Source organism: Protopterus annectens, chromosome 3.part1, assembly GCF_019279795.1.
Source record: "Protopterus annectens isolate FY-2018-M chromosome 3.part1, PAN1.0, whole genome shotgun sequence".
Classification (NCBI taxonomy): domain Eukaryota; kingdom Metazoa; phylum Chordata; order Ceratodontiformes; family Protopteridae; genus Protopterus; species Protopterus annectens.
In genome coordinates, this window is record NC_056732.1 from 862,280,665 (window position 1) to 862,297,946 (window position 17,282).

Consider the following 17,282-nt stretch of genomic DNA (forward strand, 5'->3'; position numbering starts at 1 on the left):
GTGTATAACAAACAATGCCCACACAACACTGAACATTACAATACAACTGAACATCTTTGACAAGGAGGCTGTCTCCATCAAACTCCACCTAAAACTGAAACCTACCACCCTTGCCCCTGACAATCTACCAGCCAACTTTCAAAAAATAGCTGCTGTATCCTTATCCTACCTCATTTCTATACTTATCAACTGCTCCATACAAGAAGCATATGTCCCACAACTCTAGAAGATATCTTATATTATTCCACTTCACAAAGGCAGAAACTCTTACGAATACTCAGACTATCACCCCATTGCCATTGTATTCCCCTTATCTAAAATACTCAAGAAATGTATACATTCTCAAGTAATGCAATTCCTAAACTCACATAATCTCATCTCCCCCACTCAGCACGGCTTCTGTCAACACCATAGTACAACTACCACTCTGCTCTCTTTCACCAATCTGGCCAGTCAGCACAGAAGTAATAATAACTTTGTATCTGCATTATTTTTAGACCTCTATAAGGCATTTGGTATGATTTCACATTCCTTACTACTAGACTCCCTAGCCTCCCTATCCTTCACCCCTGCCTCGATAACCTATTTTAAAATCTATCTGTCAGAAAGGCAGCAATCTGTCCAATGGCAAGTTGTACTATCCCCCTTACTCCCAACTACCATAGGCATACCACAAGGCTCAATATTAGGCCCACTTCTTTTCTCCATATTTACTAATAATCTCCATACCACTACACAGCATGCTTCACTCATACAATATGCTGAAGATTCAACTCTTATCTGCTCTGTTCCATCACTTGTTACTCTGCAACAACTCACCCAGGAATTAGTACTGTTCTGGTACTAGGCTCCATTGTCGTGGTTTTTGTTTAGTTATGGAGGTGGAAGAAGGCTCGTCGGTGAATGTGGAAGGTGTAACCGGATTGGACAACACAGTAAGCTCTGATAGACTGGATAAGATATCCAACCAGCTGACTCAATTGTTAGAACTGCTTGCAGGAAATGGTGGGGCGTCGCTAAGTGGCGTTCCGAACAATCAGGAGGCTCTCCCAAGAAGGGAAAGAGACATGAACAGAGGAAAGAGTGTTTTCCCCAGCCCGGAGAGACGTGAAGGGAGCCAAAATACTGATCGGAGGCAAGGTGGGCGGCAGGATGATGTTGGCGTCAAACATTTTTCGAGGAGCTTGAGGAAGACGCCTTTCCGCTTCTCACTATTGACAGTGGCGAAAATAGAGCAGTAAGACGTAAAAACGTTGGGAATGCAGCTAGAAGCTACAGTAATGTCATGACGGGTAGCAGGACTGCAGGTAATTCCAACGAAGAAAATGAAGTGTATACTAAACAAACTAAATTGGACTTTGATAAGGTTTTTAATCACAAATGCAATTTTAAGATTAAAAATGTGTACAAAGGGCCTTCTAATGATGATTTTTCATCTTTTAAAAATAACTTGAAAGTATTTGATGAAATGTTATTTAAATTTAAAAATTTGGAAATGGAAAATGCATATTTAAACGAATGCCTAAGCTTGAAAATTGTTCCTAAGGGGCTGAGGGTATGTCGCTACCCTAATAAAGTCAGGGTAGGTAGCGAATTTCATGTGGAATTAATAGAGATTTTCGATTTGTGTGGGTTTGAAATCCTTAAAGCAATTATTAAAGAAAACATGAGAGTGATGGAGGATTTAAATAACAAAATAAAAGAAGTGAATGAACGTATCACTAAGGACCTACTCTTTGAAATGCATGAAAACCAGATTAAGTACCAAAATATATTGGGAAGTATAGAGAAGAGTATAAACAACATTTTCGAGAGGAAATGTAAAAAGCTTGATAGGGACATCATGGAATATAAGGAAAAAACAAACTACCCAAAACCTAGGGATTTTTTTCCACAAAAATTTAATATTGTTCACAACCAGGAAAATTTAGAGGAAGAAGAATATGTAGAAAGAGTTGAAAGGGATGGAGGTAGAAGGGAGAATGATTACCCAGAGCTGCGTAGGTCGGAGAGAATTAAAAATTACCATCAGAGGAACATACAAAAAAACTACTCAGGGGGGGGGGGGGGGGGCTCAGGTCCAAAAATATCAGGACAGGAACAGGTCATACAGAGAATGGTAATAAGTGGAGGTGATAGTATGGAAACAACTCAGAGTAAGAATAAAATGGTTAGAGAGGGGGCAGTATGGAAATTAGGGAATTACAACATTTATAACTATAGTGGTGTAGATATTACACCCACCCACTTCCAACTATTCACTAAAGGAATGAAATTTGTACCTAATAGGAAGGCTGATTTGAGTAAAGTATTAATTGATTTGAAAATGTTCACAAGAAAGAAAAATCTTGAATTAATGTTTCAAGAAAATAGTAATGAGAGTATAGCAAATGGGAATTTAAGGAAAAGAAGTGTGTACAACCCCCCTTTAAACCAGCAACTAAAGAACTTTGAAGTAGTAACCGAAAGGAGGTTAAGGAAAGTTTTGACGGACAATAGGATAGGCTACAACAACCAAAGAGGAAAATGAGTTACTGATGGAATTATCAAATGACCCTACCTTAAGAATATTGAGACCAGATAAAGGAGGGGGTACAATAATTATGGACAAAATGATGTATGAGGCCAAAATGTTGGAACTCTTGGGTAATGAAGAAAGATATGTAAGATCTTCTATAAATGAAATAAACATTGCCAATAGGAATGTCTATTTAAAATTATATGATTTGTTATTAGAAGGTTTAATAGATCCAAGCACATTTAGATTTTTAAATGTAGAGAAACCAAAGATTCCTAACATATTCGGAATACCTAAGGTACATAAAGGCAATTAAACCCCCCTATGAGACCTATAGTCTCCTCAGAGGGCTCAGTGACTGCTCCTATAGCCAGATGGCTGGATTGTAAGTTAAAGGGAATAGTGAAGGAATGTGGAGGCGTAGTAAAAGACTCATGGGATTTACTTCGAAATTTGAAGAAAGAGTTTTTTGAGGAAGAATTAGTATTTATAACCCTGGACATTGTGGATCTTTTATCATCCATCCCCTATAAAGAGGGTATGGAATGGTTTGAGGAGGCGTTGATTAATTATGGAAAGTATACTCACAATGAATTTTGTTTAATTTTGACACTAATGGAGCTTGTGTTGAAGAGTAATTTCCTACATTTTGAAGGCGAATTTTAGGCAGATAAACGCAATTGCTATGGCTGCAAACTGTGCCCCCATATATGCAAACATCATTCTGGCAGCATGGGAGCAAAACTTTGTGTTAAATTCAAAGTTCAAAACTGCTGGAAAATGTATAAAAGGTTTTGGATGATGTTTGTATATTATGGGTGGGCACAGAAGCCGAGTTTGATGCCTTTTTTCAATACATATCTCAAACAACCTCCTTTTTGTCTTTTACTTTTTCCAAAAGTGTAGAGGCTTTGAAATACTTGGATATTTTTGTAGGGAAAGGAGAAGGTGGATTTTACTCAAAAGTATTTAGAAAGGAAAATTACTCTAACTCCTTTTTGGCATATGAAAGTGCACACCCCCACCACCACAAAAAGGGAATAGTAAAAGGGCAGTATGTTCGAGGTAGTCGGATGACCTCTAGGGACAGTGATTATGAGGAAGAGTGTATGAAACTAAGAGGGATGTTTTAGATAGAGGCTACCCAAGGAAACTAATTGATGAAATTGAGAAGGAAGTAAGGGAAGGAAGAGTGGACAAATATCGGCCTATCATAGGACAGGAAAATGACCCTGAGAAGGTGACCAACCTCGAAAAAAACAATTTTGAGTTAAGAAATAATTTTATAACAGATTATAGTGGGGAGGCTAAGGTCATACAAAGAATAGTGGAGGAAGAATGGGTTAAGTTTGGTGAATTCTCTGATTTAAGAAGTCTGTTCATACAACCCTTGAAATGTACATATAGAAAAGGGAGAAATTTGAAAATTTGTTTGAAAGAAAAATTAAGGAAAATACTACTTCCAGGAGAGAAAAGGCACATATAAATGTGGGAGGTGCTCCCAGTGCCCGTATATTTGCAATAAAGATATAATTTATGTGAAAAGTAGGGACATATTAGTGCAGAGTAAGCAATATGTTAATTGTCAAACAAAAGGTATAATATACCTAAGTATTTGTAAGAAATGTGAGGCATTTTACGTAGGGAAGTCTGAAAGAAGACTAAGAGATAGAATCTACGAGCATAACTATGAGATGAAGACAAAAAATATATGTAATGCGCTGTACAAGCATAAAACAAAATGTGAAGAAGCTGATTATACCTTCTTTGTGTTAAAGGTAGTAAACAAAGATATACGTGGTGGCCAATGGGAGGAGACAATTGAGTACAAAGAGTTACTATGGCAACTTCATTTGGAAGCTTACAACCCACCAGGGTTGAATAATTATGTATCTTTGGCCCCAGTATTGAAAATAAGAGCAGCGAAGCTCTGAGTTGGAAAATTTATAATAGTGGATTAAAAGATACTGAGACATTATTAAAGATAATTAAATACATAATTAATCAGTATTATTTTTGGAAAAAAGGTAAAAAGAAGTGGCAGGATAATTAAGAGACAGGGTATCTGTAAGAAATGAATATGTGTTTGGAGTGTATTGCTGAAACTACGTGTTGCTGCTTGGTTCGTTACTTTTGTTAATAAAGCTGCTAAAAAAGAAAAAAGGAGCCGTTTTCTTCTACTAGTACCTTTTGCTTTGTTTAGTTGTGACTGTTCTGGTACTAGGCTCCATTGTCGTGGTTTTTGTTTAGTTATGGAGGTGGAAGAAGGCTCGTCGGTGAATGTGGAAGGTGTAACCGGATTGGACAACACAGTAAGCTCTGATAGACTGGATAAGATATCCAACCAGCTGACTCAATTGTTAGAACTGCTTGCAGGAAATGGTGGGGCATCGCTAAGTGGCGTTCCGAACAATCAGGAGGCTCTCCCAAGAAGGGAAAGAGACATGAACAGAGGAAAGAGTGTTTTCCCCAGCCCGGAGAGACGTGAAGGGAGCCAAAATACTGATCGGAGGCAAGGTGGGCGGCAGGATGATGTTGGCGTACCAAACATTTTTTCGAGGAGCTTGGAGGAAGACGCCTTTCCGCTTCTCACTATTGACAGTGGCGAAAATAGAGCAGTAAGACGTAAAAACGTTGGGAATGCAGCTAGAAGCTACAGTAATGTCATGACGGGTAGCAGGACTGCAGGTAATTCCAACGAAGAAAATGAAGTGTATACTAAACAAACTAAATTGGACTTTGATAAGGTTTTTAATCACAAATGCAATTTTAAGATTAAAAATGTGTACAAAGGGCCTTCTAATGATGATTTTTCATCTTTTAAAAATAACTTGAAAGTATTTGATGAAATGTTATTTAAATTTAAAAATTTGGAAATGGAAAATGCATATTTAAACGAATGCCTAAGCTTGAAAATTGTTCCTAAGGGGCTGAGGGTATGTCGCTACCCTAATAAAGTCAGGGTAGGTAGCGAATTTCATGTGGAATTAATAGAGATTTTCGATTTGTGTGGGTTTGAAATCCTTAAAGCAATTATTAAAGAAAACATGAGAGTGATGGAGGATTTAAATAACAAAATAAAAGAAGTGAATGAACGTATCACTAAGGACCTACTCTTTGAAATGCATGAAAACCAGATTAAGTACCAAAATATATTGGGAAGTATAGAGAAGAGTATAAACAACATTTTCGAGAGGAAATGTAAAAAGCTTGATAGGGACATCATGGAATATAAGGAAAAAACAAACTACCCAAAACCTAGGGATTTTTTTTCCACAAAAATTTAATATTGTTCACAACCAGGAAAATTTAGAGGAAAAAGAATATGTAGAAAGAGTTGAAAGGGATGGAGGTAGAAGGGAGAATGATTACCCAGAGCTGCGTAGGTCGGAGAGAATTAAAAATTACCATCAGAGGAACATACAAAAAAACTATTCAGGGTGGGGGGCTCAGGTCCAAAAATATCAGGACAGGAACAGGTCATACAGAGAATGGTAATAAGTGGAGGTGATAGTATGGAAACAACTCAGAGTAAGAATAAAATGGTTAGAGAGGGGGCAGTATGGAAATTAGGGAATTACAACATTTATAACTATAGTGGTGTAGATATTACACCCACCCACTTCCAACTATTCACTAAAGGAATGAAATTTGTACCTAATAGGAAGGCTGATTTGAGTAAAGTATTAATTGATTTGAAAATGTTCACAAGAAAGAAAAATCTTGAATTAATGTTTCAAGAAAATAGTAATGAGAGTATAGCAAATGGGAATTTAAGGAAAAGAAGTGTGTACAACCCCCCTTTAAACCAGCAACTAAAGAACTTTGAAGTAGTAACCGAAAGGAGGTTAAGGAAAGTTTTGACGGACAATAGGATAGGCTACAACTTAACCAAAGAGGAAAATGAGTTACTGATGGAATTATCAAATGACCCTACCTTAAGAATATTGAGACCAGATAAAGGAGGGGGTACAATAATTATGGACAAAATGATGTATGAGGCCAAAATGTTGGAACTCTTGGGTAATGAAGAAAGATATGTAAGATCTTCTATAAATGAAATAAACATTGCCAATAGGAATGTCTATTTAAAATTATATGATTTGTTATTAGAAGGTTTAATAGATCCAAGCACATTTAGATTTTTAAATGTAGAGAAACCAAAGATTCCTAACATATTCGGAATACCTAAGGTACATAAAGACAATTAAACCCCTATGAGACCTATAGTCTCCTCAGAGGGCTCAGTGACTGCTCCTATAGCCAGATGGCTGGATTGTAAGTTAAAGGGAATAGTGAAGGAATGTGGAGGCGTAGTAAAAGACTCATGGGATTTACTTCGAAATTTGAAGAAAGAGTTTTTTGAGGAAGAATTAGTATTTATAACCCTGGACATTGTGGATCTTTTTTCATCCATCCCCTATAAAGAGGGTATGGAATGGTTTGAGGAGGCGTTGATTAATTATGGAAAGTATACTCACAATGAATTTTGTTTAATTTTGACACTAATGGAGCTTGTGTTGAAGAGTAATTTCCTACATTTTGAAGGCGAATTTTTTAGGCAGATAAAGGGAATTGCTATGGGTGCAAACTGTGCACCCATATATGCAAACATCATTCTGGCAGCATGGGAGCAAAAGTTTGTGTTAAATTCAAAGTTCAAAAACTGCTGGAAAATGTATAAAAGGTTTTTGGATGATGTTTGTATAATATGGGTGGGCACAGAAGCCGAGTTTGATGCCTTTTTTCAATACATATCTCAAACAACCTCCTTTTTGTCTTTTACTTTTTCCAAAAGTGTAGAGGCTTTGAAATACTTGGATATTTTTGTAGGGAAAGGAGAAGGTGGATTTTACTCAAAAGTATTTAGAAAGGAAAATTACTCTAACTCCTTTTTGGCATATGAAAGTGCACACCCCCACCACCACAAAAAGGGAATAGTAAAAGGGCAGTATGTTCGAGGTAGTCGGATGACCTCTAGGGACAGTGATTATGAGGAAGAGTGTATGAAACTAAGAGGGATGTTTTTAGATAGAGGCTACCCAAGGAAACTAATTGATGAAATTGAGAAGGAAGTAAGGGAAGGAAGAGTGGACAAATATCGGCCTATCATAGGACAGGAAAATGACCCTGAGAAGGTGACCAACCTCGAAAAAAACAATTTTGAGTTAAGAAATAATTTTATAACAGATTATAGTGGGGAGGCTAAGGTCATACAAAGAATAGTGGAGGAAGAATGGGTTAAGTTTGGTGAATTCTCTGATTTAAGAAGTCTGTTCATACAACCCTTGAAATGTACATATAGAAAAGGGAGAAATTTGAAAAATTTGTTTGAAAGAAAAATTAAGGAAAATACTACTTCCAGGGAGAGAAAAGGCACATATAAATGTGGGAGGTGCTCCCAGTGCCCGTATATTTGCAATAAAGATATAATTTATGTGAAAAGTAGGGACATATTAGTGCAGAGTAAGCAATATGTTAATTGTCAAACAAAAGGTATAATATACCTAAGTATTTGTAAGAAATGTGAGGCATTTTACGTAGGGAAGCCTGAAAGAAGACTAAGAGATAGAATCTACGAGCATAACTATGAGATGAAGACAAAAAATATGTGTAATGCTCTGTACAAGCATAAAACAAAATGTGAAGAAGCTGATTATACCTTCTTTGTGTTAGAGGTAGTAAACAAAGATATACGTGGTGGCCAATGGGAGGAGACAATTGAGTACAAAGAGTTACTATGGCAACTTCATTTGGAAGCTTACAACCCACCAGGGTTGAATAATTATGTATCTTTGGCCCCAGTATTGAAAATAAGAGCAGCGAAGCTCTGAGTTGGAAAATTTATAATAGTGGATTAAAAGATACTGAGACATTATTAAAGATAATTAAATACATAATTAATCAGTATTATTTTTGGAAAAAAGGTAAAAAGAAGTGGCAGGATAATTAAGAGACAGGGTATCTGTAAGAAATGAATATGTGTTTGGAATGTATTGCTGAAACTACGTGTTGCTGCTTGGTTCGTTACTTTTGTTAATAAAGCTGCTAAAAAAGAAAAAAGGAGCCGTTTTCTTCTACTAGTACCTTTTGCTTTGTTTAACTCACCCAGGAATCCTTTAGCTTCGTGGAAAGATGGATCACTCAGATCCAACTTATCCTAAACGCTAACAAAAACAAATTGCTACTTTTCACCCCCAACAAAACCATATCTACCCCTATATCCTTCACTATCTCTTCTAAAAATGACACTATTATCTCTACCTCTGACTATACCAAACTCCTAAGCGTTGAAATTGACAAAAATCTGCTCTTCCATATTTCACAAACTATTAAAAAGGTACTTAAAAAAATGGGAACTTTATATAGACACAGAAAATCCCTCTCTAAACAAACACGGATTACCCTACCCCAAACTTACCTTTTGTCCACTCTAATGTATGCTGCTCCAGTTCTTACCCAGCTTAGAAAATGCCAAACTTGAGTCATGTTATAATAAAATCCCCAAGTTTGCCAACAACTCCACCTTTAGACCCCACCACTGCCAGGCACTAAAGGAACTGCAATGGCTAGAACTTCCCCATCTTCTAAACTATCACCAGCTAATGATTGCCTACAATGTAATAAGACATCCTAAAAAAACTCCTGCACTAGGCCAACTTCTTACCCTCTATAATACAAATTGTCCTCTCCGCTCTTCCAACAAATCCCTCCTCTGTATCTCAAGGGCTAACAATTCTGCAGGAAAAGCACTATTCTCCCACACTATAGCTAAAACCTGGAACAATCTTCCTTCAGCTCTGATCTGTCTCCACTCCTACTCTCTTTAAAATCTCACTTAAATCACACTTACTGAATAACTGGTTGTGTCCATGTATTACATAAGTCCTCCTTTTCTGCCACGCTAAAGACTACACTTACAAATTGCACCTACTGTAGTATATACTACAGTCTAGGGTACTAATATTGCTGTCTGATATTGTAAACATAATGTATTATTAACTATGTTAATTATCTTTTTTGTATACATGTCTTGTTACTGCACACTGCTGTATACTGTATTGTTTCATGTTTTTAAACTTTTACTTACTGTGGAGCTTTATTCCCCAGGCCTCTGCTGAAAATGGACCTGTGTCCATTCGGACAATCCTGGTAAACAAATGTAAAATAATAAAATAAAATAAAGAAATAAAATAAACAAAGCTGGCCTGTGAGTGTATGTGTAAGCCATTGTAGCTTGACAGACATATGTTAGCACATCCAGACCTCTGTATTGACTGCCTCTGGTACATAAGATGGCAGTAGAGGCTGTTACAAATAACTGAATTGAATGTGTAAGTCTAAGCAGGGGGTATGGTCATTTTATTTAGTTATTTATTATTGTTTGTTAACCGGGTTAGTCCAGCTGGGCTTGTGGCCCATTTTTAGTGGAGAACCGAGGAGAAAAGCTCCGGTACATATTATAAAATACAGAGATTTGCAACATTAGATAAATTTATAAAGTAGAGAAATTTTCAACATTACAAAATATAAAGTACAGAAGTTTGTAAACTTACATAAAGGCAGACTACAGAAGAATTTCACAATGCTAATAGATACTGTGAGTTTCAAATGTGAATATTAGTCTGTACAGGATTCACAGTTTTACAGTAACATATAGACTGTTTTGCAATTAGGAGGATGTCAGTTTGAGAAGATAGGCCAGAGGCTAGCATGCAAAAGTGTTTGGAAAGATGTTAAGAGAAAGACAAATGACATTTTGTAAGTTTGGCAAAGAGGTTTGGAGATTAGTAGTGTGGGTGTTTTAAGTGGGAGCATGTGAAGGGCATTCCCATTTGGATGACAGATGAGAGAGAAGCATGGATTTGAAGTTGTTACGGTTAGGTATGTTATGTAGTGGTGTGGGTAGAGCATTCCACAGTTTGGCTATAGTGTGAGATAGTAATAGTTGGCCAGGTGGGTGTAGGGGTGTGTGTACCTGCAGGAGGTTTTGGCCTTTGGATCTGAGGGTGCGGCTAGGTGTGTAGGAAGTTAGAGATTTGGCTAGAGAGGGGAATTCTGTAGGTTTAAAGATGAGTTTGTGGGCTGTATTAAGTTGTAGGTATTTTAGGTGGTTGTGGAGTTCTAGCCAGTTTAGGGTGTGTAGGGAGTGGCAGTGATGGGAAGAGTTCTTAGAATTGGTTGCAAATTTTCAGATTTTGTTGTAACAGGCTTCAAGTTTGGAATGGTGGCCAAGTTGTAGGTTAGAAAATAGGGGAGCACCATACAAGAGAGAAGGGAGGAGGAAGGTAGTTATGAGGGCCTGAAGGGAGGAGGGAGTAAGGTAGTAGTTATGTCTGTAGCAGAGACTGGTTTTCTGGTGGGTTTTTTTGATTGCAGAAAGGATGTGGGAGTCGAATTTAAGGTTTTCATCAATGGTAATGCCAAGTAGCCTGGTATTAGGAACGGTTTCTAGAGGGGTGTTATTGTGGCTTTTTATGGAAAATTGGTCTTTGCCGAATTGGGAGGTTTTGGTGGTAGTGAAAATCATTAGTTTTGTTTTGTTGGCATTTAGGGCTAGGTGATGGGATTGCATCCATGATTCAGATTTGAAGAAGGCTATTTGGGTATTGAGTAGAAGTTTGCAGGGGCAGGAGGCTGAGCAGATGATGGTGGAGTCGTCACCATATTGGATGACAGAGACATCTGGGATGGAGTGGTGGAAGTTGTTGATAAATAAGTTAAAGAGGAGAGGGCCCAGTACTGATCCTTGAGGAACTCCCGTGGATGTAGGCAAGAAAAGGGAGGTTGATTCTTTCTGTTGTACAGCCTGTTGGTGCATGGAAAGGTACCTGGAAAACCAGGCTAAGGTTGGGGGGGGTGTGGGTGCAAGTGTGATAGCTGGGACAGGAGTAGGGAATAAGAGATAGTGCTGAATGCCTTTGAGATGTCTAGAAATAGAGAAGATACATATTTGCTGCTCTCATGCACTAGGTTGACTGTTTCAAGGAAGGAAAGGAGGGCTGGTATGGTGCTGTGACCAGGGCGGAAGCCGTGCTGGGTATGAGAGAGGAGTTTGTTCTGGGTTAGGTAGGGCATGAGCTGGGAGTGGATGTTTTTTTTCTAGACTTTTTGAGAGAAGAGAGAGTATAGCTATGGGCCTGAAGTTGGTAGTGTCTGTGTTCTTACCGCTTTTGTGGAGAGGTATAATGAATGCATGACGCCAGATGGTTGGTACGTATGTTTCCTGAATGGATCTATTTATGAGAATTGATATTGGTAGGCTACTGATTTGGCTGATAATTGAAGGAAATTTGCTGGAAGGTTATCAGGGGCATTGTGGCATGGTTTTAGCTATTGGAGTAGTCTTTTTATAGTGTTGGTGGAGACAGGTTTAAGGGAGAATTCGGGGGGAGGAGGAGTGTGAGATGGGGGTTAGGGGGGCAGGGAGAGAAGGTAGCAATGGTGGGTGGGTTAGGGAAAGTGGAGGATAGTTTAGCTATGCAATCAGTGAAAAATGTGTTGAAATTAGTGGCTGTTTCAAGGCTTGAGAGGTTAGGAATGGGGCAGAGGTTGGTATTATTACCAGGCTTGAGTATTGAGGAGATGGATGTCCAGAATTTCTTTGGGTTGTTTGAGTGTTTGGATTGCAGATTGCAGTAATAGTTTTTGCGATATTTTGTTATTCATTTTTTGGCTAGGTTACGTAGCTGTTTATAATCTTGGAGGATGTTGTTTTTTTTTTTTTTGTTTTTGGTACAGTTTCTAAAATAGGGCTAACATAGACTATATATCTTGGTCTATAAGGGAACAAGGGTATACCATGGCTAGGCTTGTAAATGCCCTAGCGTCAGTAGCCTAGTCATCATATGGTCATGATATAAGGGATCTGAGTTAGTCAGAATGTCAGGCACCAGTTACACATGTTACTGCCCACACAACACTGAGCACTACAATACAACTGAACGTCTTTGACAAGGAAGCTGTCGCCATCATGTAGGACACACTGTGTACAGAACTGAACACCATTATATATGTCTTGGTATGCTCTGGGATCATAGCATCCTAGGATCATATCATAGGATCATAGGAGGTTACTAGGCTATTGACGCTAAGGCCTTTACAAGCCTAGCCATGGTATACCCTTGTTCCCTTATAGACCAAGTTATATAGTCTATATTTGCAATGTGAATCTAAGCTCAGCATTAGCTGCCCCTGTTCAAGAGGGACATAGGTAATACCCCGGGGTAAATTTATGGTTTCCCATCCAATTGTCCAAGTTACACTTAAATAGCACCATTGAGGAGCTCTGTTTTACATGAATTGGGAGTTTGTTCCAGAGGAGTGGCAACCTTTGGGAGACATATCTGTCTCTCCAGCTTGTCTTGTTAATGTTGCAGGCTAGGTTACACTCCTTAGAGTGTGTGACTCTTGTCCTATTTGATTTTGGGATGTGCAGCATTTCCATTAAGACAGGGTTCATAACTACTCTGTAGGCCAGGCACAAGTCACCTCTAAGCAGTCTATACGAGACAGAGTACAGTGATAGGGTCTTCAGTCTGTCTATATCAGTCATGTGTTATAGGCCCTGAATTTTCTTTGTGAGAAACCTCTGAGGTGTCTCCAGCTGCTGCAGGTGTTTGGTAAGGTACATACAGAAGGGAGCATTGTACATTATTATTGGTCTAATGAGGGTTGAGTACAGGGGAGTTATAGATGCTATACCCTTACATATGAGGTGTACCATGTACAAGGCCTTCCTTACCACTGTGGACACATGCTGGTCAAAGTTAAGATTGCTATCAACATGCATTCCTACATCTCTCACCACTGGGTTTGAACTTGTGGGGCTGGTATTCTTAATATTGCAATTTACAGGGACTTCTCTTTTACTGTAGGGAATGATAATGCATTTCTTGCATTGAGTTTAAGTCCTTGCCTGTGGCACCAATCATTTATCTGTGTAAGCCCATTTTGTAGAATGTTGACATTGTTGGGAGTTTCTATAATTGCACCCAGTTTACAGTCATCAGTGAACTTGCTAAGCCACAGGCCATCTATTTTTGCCTGGATTTTTGAAAAATAGATTCCAAACACTAGGGGACACAGCACAGAACCTTGTGGAACACCACTGGTAACAGGTCTGCTGGTAAAGGTGGAATCTCCAACTTTGATTGCATGCATTCTGTCGGTGATCCAGTTGGCTATCCATCTAATGACGGATGGGTTAATCCCCAGATGGGTGAGTTTCTCAATGATGCCTGACTGGGAAATGGTGTCTTTGGAAGGTGAAAGGTGGCTGAGTTCTGACATATTATCAGTCTGTGGCTGACCCAATGTTAATATATTTTAAAAAGCTGGGAATAGAATCCATGGGATACAGAAGGCAAAAAAAAAACTAACTTAATGTATTAACACACTGCTACAGAAAAGCTAACTTTATACCTTGGAAATGTATCTTTTACTGATATCTGAATGAATGGAGGTACACATCAGAGAGGCCTATGATATGTGTGTGATTGCAATCCTGTCTTGAAATGCATTCCTTTGTAAAAGTCAGTCTTACTGCAAGTAAGTATGGTTCACATGGATAGAGTTGAATGTGATGATCATGACAGGTTGGTTTATGGTACATGCATAGTTTAGAAGACATAAGGGTCCACAACACATAACTGTGATGTGAGATTAGTCATGATGATTTCAGCAAAGGTATTGTGCCCATCATATATATGCAAGTGATTTTCTATGACATATAGTTATTGCTATGCCTAGGAAGGTGGGCATACCTTAGGTTGTGTATATATGTAATACATCAGTCATATATGCTATAAACCACATTGTCATTATGCAAAGCTTACTGATAAATTGCTTGCAAGAATCATGTTTAACATTATCATTTTGCATTACCATTACAGTCATATTCATAGTATTCTAAGAATCTGCTTAGCCTTTTCAGAAAGTATCTTCTAGTTAGATTTGAATCCATAATAGCAAGTATTGCTCATTTAAAGTGACTGGTCTTACGTGGTGATATGCTTCAGAGATAGTGCTATGACACATAGAATTTCACCTTTCACTACTGTCTAGAGTGCTGAGGACGGTGCACCATTGCTAAGCAAGTTTGAACTATCTAAGGCAGCCTAAACTATTCATTTTTTTTATTTTTCCATTGGTAGTCTGTGCAATGTCAAGCTGGAAGCAAATGTCTCCTAAAGTGGAAACAATGGAAAAATAAATATTGTGAATTATGGCAAAGTGTTCTGTAAACAGGATTCAAACAGTGCTTCATGTATCTTCTTTCTGCCAATTCAGCTCAGTTACACTTTGCCCCATAGAAAAAGTTACCTGACAGGTGTATTTTTTTTTCAAATGATTAATAGCAATAGCGCTGTCAGCCACACAAAGCTGTCGGGCATTTTTTAGCTACCTAAGGCAGCCTAAACTAAATTTTTCACATTTTCCTTAGGTAGTGCACTGTTTGCTTGATGCCAGGAAGAGAGCAAAGATGCATTAAAATGAATGTAACAAAAAAGCCATAGTGTGATAAATTGCAATGTGGTATCTACACAGGATTCAAACAATGTGTCATGTGCCTTATTTCTCGCAATTCACTTCAGTTACATCTTGTACCACAGAATTTGATATCTGTCAGGTGCATTTACTGAAGTAACTACTCTCCATGTTGTGGGCTGCCAGGCAATGATGCCAGATATGTTTCAGCTATTGAAGGCAGCCTAAACTAAATTTTTCATGTGTTTCCTTATGTAGTGAGTTGATTTTAAGCAGTGCAAAGTGGAAAGCAAATTTATCTTAAAGTTGAAAAAATGGAAAAGTAAATGTTGAGAATTATGGCAAAGTGTTCTGGAAACGGTATTTGGAGAATGCTTCATATACATTATTTCTATCAATTCCTCTTAGTTACACCTTGCTTCACAGAGAAAGTTACCTGATAGGTGTATTTTTTTGAATGATTGCTATCCAAAGTGCTGACACATGCACAAAGCTGCCAGATGTTTTTCAGCTACCTAAGGCAGCCTAAACCAAATTTCCAGTTTTTCCCTTACATAATGAACTGTGTTTGAGCTATGCCAAGATTACAGCATATAGAACAGATACTGCAGGGTAATATATGTTATGGCAACTACAGATAGTGAATGAAATGCAATGCAATGCATGAGTATATGTCACAATGACTGGAGCAAGAAGTGCATTCAAGTGAAACATTCTTCTTTCTCACATTTCCATGCAACATCAGACATGTATTTTGTAGAACACATTATCAGACCTGTACTGATTTATGTTACAGTGGACAGAATAATGATCTTACATTGTCAGTAATAGTGCCAACATTTGGGTTTTAAACAAAAACACTATGCTATCACAAAATGTGATTAAATATAGATTCTGACAATCTTTTACAAACATACCATGTCAGTGGATTCGGATCTTACATCAGAAATACTTCATCTATCAGCTCACTGCACTTCCACCTTGTGCCACAGAGAAAGATGCATGGCAGGTGTTTTTTTTTCCTTCCCTGAGTTCTATCCGGAGTGCTGTCAACTGCACAATGCCACCTGTCTGGTTTGTGTGATGTGTGGAAATCTAATTTAAGTTTTTCACCTTTTTCCTTAAACTGTGAAAGTAATTTTCACACTGCCAAAAGGTGCACAAATAATACTTAATAAGACAAGACATAAAGAAGCCAGCATTAAAAAATTATGAGTGTTGGGCTCCTATATATCAATGTACTTGCAGATTGTTTTTTAAGTCGCCTGTCCATGACACACCCTGATTAGGTGTATATCAGAGATGGGCGACTGAGAAAGTTGAGTGTTGATGCTGTCAGGTAATCAGAGAAATGTGCAAGTCATTAACAGGTAACACTTCTCAGTGATCATCCTTTCATTGCTAGTGATTTCACACCTAATTTACATACTGACAGTGCTCACAGGGCTGACTCTGCACTATATGAAGGTACTGATACAGGTAATGCCCTTGTATTATGCTGGGAAGACTGTTTTGAAATGGAGCTAAATATTAGTTGAATATTAGGGCTTTGGGTGATTTAGCTAGTTTCTGTGGTCCTATATTGTCAAGATATGTAGCTATTTATTAAATAATGCTTTCATTTTGACAGTATGAGTGAAATGCAGTAAATGATAGAGTATTTGTTTGATTTGCATATATTTACATTTATCCCTTACATTTAGCATAGCCATTTATGCACTATTACAAATATTCTACTGAATGCTACATGGCAAATATAATTTAATTTTTAAGCCATGATTGCAAACTTTTTGCAGATATGGTATTGTACATATGTAGGGAGGTCTGGTGGTATACTGGACTAGACTCCACAGTAGTGGATAAGGCTGTTATAACAGTATGGTGTTACTTATATCATGGTGCACTGATAATTGTTAAATTGTTAATGCAGAACTGTATTGCAAAGTTGAAACCTGTGTTGTCTCCATTACAGAGGGGTTATACAATCTGTGCTGATTACTGAGATCAAATATACTTCTTTTTATGTGTTTTGTTGAGGAGTGGTGTTGGTGGGGTGGATGGGGTGGTGGTGTGGGGGGGAGGAGATTGGATTGGGAGGCTGATGAGAGTGTGTGTGTGTGTGTGTGTGTGTGTGTGTGTGTGTGTGTGTGTGTGTGGTTGGATTGGGGGGTTGCTCTATGGGTGGATTAGGAGGGTTAATTTGTGTGTACTCATAGGGCATATACATGAATCAATATGACAGTAATTAGTGCTGTAACATTTTATTTTATTTACA